Raw genomic sequence first — 3,324 nt, forward strand, 5'->3', positions numbered from 1 at the left:
AACCCCATCAATCCTTAACTGCAGGGGTGTGCCACTTGATGCTTGGCATTTGCTCTACACAGATGAAGATTTATCTTAGAGTTGAGGGATCCACCCTTTCAATAGGTTATTTAGGCAAAGGATCACATGTGAAGAACCGGCTCCAGCTCAGCTTATGATTACTTTCAGAATACTTTCTCCAGCCTGGGGTCAAATACCAGGCACATTTTCCAGGTCAGGGTTCTCCTTAGATTTCGTGCAGCAGTTTGCTTGTATCTCTAATGTACTTTGGAGATGAGGAGAAGGAGGGAATCTGGACCTGTGATTTCAATGGTGAAGGCAGCATCTGATGAGGAAACTCTCTCTATCAATGCAAAACATTAGCTGGTCTGTAATTTATAGCCTTAGAGAGTTATCTGGGGGCACCAAGAGGTTAGGTGATTTACCCACACCTGGATCTCCTCTGTCTATAGTCAGGAAGGACTTCAACTGAGGCTGTTCTGGATCCATGGCCAGCTCCCTATTTGCTATACCTTTCTTCATCTTTTGATGCACTTATTGTGTAATATTATATATTTCATTAGTTGCCTTTGTGGCTTATTTTTCCTCTTCTTCTGTGGGCCTCATGAAATGGATCACTTCTTACCTGAATTCTGTAACTCCCCATAGCTCCTATCAGAGTACTTTGAAAACAATGTTGAATATTGAACATAGTATGTAAAACAGCATGTAAAAAGTATGTTAGATTGGAAAAAAAGGCAGAGCCCATGTAGCAGATATGAGAGACAAACATTAATCTGAATACTACATTGGTACCTGGAATATCCTGTTTATTTACCCTACCTCTGTGATCTTGGGTAAATCACTTCCCCTTGCTGGGTCTGTTTCTTCACCTGTAAAATAAAGAGTTTAGAACAGTTTCAGTGGCCTCCAAAGTTTCTTCCAGCCCCAGCTCCACAATCTGATGAACTGTTTTGTGGTAGAGCAGGAACTGGGAACAATACTTCAGGTTTGTACTTTGGGTAGATCTTGTATGTAAGGTAAATGAGAAGACAGGGATAAAAATCACCCTGATTTTTGCCAGGTGGTCTGTGCTAACAAGCCCATGATTCAATGAAGCTCATAGACTCCAAGTCTTTATTTTCTAGTGTGACAAGTCCCAAAGACTTTATGGGTGAATTGGGAGGAGGTTGAATTGCTCTTGCTTTTGCATATAGAACAAAGCTGTTATTTTCCCTGAGAACTTTGTCTTCTCCCTGATTACTTAGAGTCCCAAAGCTCAACAGCAGCCAATAGATTTCCTAATGTGCTGAGGTGTATCCTCAAAAATCAACCACTGTGGCCTAGAGTACGTGAGTACAGGGGAGAAAAGAAAGAGAGAGATGGAGCAAGAACCCAACATTCAATGCTAGAAATGGCAGAAGGGAAAAGGTAACTGGAAAGTAGATGCAGTACATTTTTGAGCCAGATTAAGAAGCCACTCAGGGGATGGCATTTGAGACCCTAATGTGGTTCAGGGATCACTGAAGTTTAGAAATTAGTAAAGGAAAAAGCCTTAGAATAAAAGGGAGGGTAACCTGAGTTTGTTTGGGGGGATAAACTGAAGTGTCCTAGAAGCTGATATTATCCTTAAGGCCTAAGACAGAGGGCAGTATATTTACTGTATAAATGGCATACGCTTTGTCGTATGTCCCAGGAATGGATTTGTGGGCTGTTAGCCCTGTACTGTCTAGGGGGATCTCTCTATACACCAAAACCCTGGGTTATAATTCCTTGAAGGGAGCAGTGAAAGTGGCAAAATTTCTGCTCCTGATTCTTCTGTCTCATCCTAGATCAAAAAAGGATAAATTGAGAGATGAAAGGGACCTTAAAGGTTGTCTAGTGCAACTCCCTCATTTTACAGTTTAGGGAACTGGAGCCTAGAGGAATAGAGTACTCTCTATTTCTATCTCTCGTGCTCTCCCTTGCTTCTTCTCTCCTCAGTGTTTCCTCTTTCCTCAATGGCTTTCTCTGCTTTGTTTCTGTCTCTTTCTCCCTTTTTTCTCCTCTGTTTTCTTTCCTTCCTCTGACTTTGTTTCTTTTTCTTCTATTTCTTTCTATGTGTCTTCTCTCACAAATTTCTTTCATTCTCTTCTCCTTTTCTTTCGGTCTGCCTCTCCTCTCTTTTTCCATATGCCTCCTGGGTTTTTGTGTGTAACCCCTCTCTGAGAATATGGTTCGACTCTCTCTGTCTATTCTCTCTCTTTTTCTCCCTTAGTCTTCCCTTAGTCTTTTCCTCCCTACTCCCTTCTCTTTCCTCCTTTTGTGTCCCTCCTGTTTTTCCTCCTCTTACATCTCTTTTTTCCTTTTACTCTTTTCTTTCCCCTCTGTGCATCTCCTCCTCTTTTTCTCTGTATGTGTTTCTTTTCTCCCTTTCTCTCCGTGTCTTTCCCTCTCCCTCGTTGTCCCCTCCCCGGCCCCTCCTCCCTTCCTGTCATGCTCGGACGCGGGAGGAAGGAGGGCGATAACTTCATGTGACTGCTCCTTCCCCGAACGCCCTTCAGCATCGGCTGCGGCTCCGGAGACACCACATGGACCCGGCTCCCCGGAGAAAGCTCCGTCACTGACAAGACCCACAAGGAGCCCCCAGCACCGCCCGGGAAGGTAACCGACTTTCACTGTTTATTCCCCACCTCTCCTTCCTCCATCTGGAGCTGTCCGCTGGCCATGGTGCTGAATCCTGGAACCAGAGGAAGCCCTGCTTTCCTCCTGGTCCTGGGATTTCCTTTACTCGCGCCCCCTGTACTCCGGGTTCCTCTGACCGTTCCTCTGAACCAGGGGTCCTCTCTTCCCCTTCTTGTCCCTACCTAAGATCTGCTCTGCTTACGTCTCCCCCAGCCCAGCGTGAGCTTCGCCCACATCCCCCGTATCTTGGATCCCCTCTTCCAGCGCCCTCTGCACCAGGGGTTCGTTCTTCCAAGGGACCACCTTATCTACTTCTCTTGCACTTCCACATCATCTGCCCACCAGGGATCCACTCTTCCCGTGCCCCCACTATCCCACAACCGCTCCGCTCACTACCCCTGTGTCCTGGGTCCACTCTGCTCTTACTCTCAGGACCGCGATTACTTCTGCTCATTCCCTTCCCTAGCTCGGGTCTTTCTGTCCTTTCACCACCCGTACTCGGGTCCCCTCTATCCACATCTCCTGTGACTGTGGCCACTTCACGAGGGTCTTCTGCGCCCCGAGCTCCCTCTCCTCTACCGGAGCCCCCAAACCTATGTCCCTCTCTGCTTGTACCCAAAGCAACCAGGTCTCTTCGTCCTGCTCCAAGTCCGCCCTGGAAAACATAGAGTTGGGGGGGGG

General features: G+C 46.7%; 1 protein-coding gene across 1 annotated transcript in view; it reads left to right on the top strand.

The window, feature by feature from the left end:
• Positions 1-2,383: 2,383 nt before the first annotated feature.
• The window catches only part of CPLX1 (complexin 1), a 102,204-nt gene continuing 101,263 nt past the window's right edge, over positions 2,384-3,324 (top strand). The window contains exon 1 of the mRNA XM_069072564.1: positions 2,384-2,622. The gene's annotated coding sequence lies outside the window, so the exon portion shown is untranslated. The remainder of the gene's footprint in view (positions 2,623-3,324) is intronic.

The sequence above is a fragment of the Petaurus breviceps genome, unplaced genomic scaffold, assembly GCF_028583685.1.
Source record: "Petaurus breviceps papuanus isolate PSGF00001 unplaced genomic scaffold, PetGlider_PUasm1.0 140, whole genome shotgun sequence".
In the NCBI taxonomy this organism is placed as follows: Eukaryota; Metazoa; Chordata; class Mammalia; order Diprotodontia; family Petauridae; genus Petaurus; species Petaurus breviceps.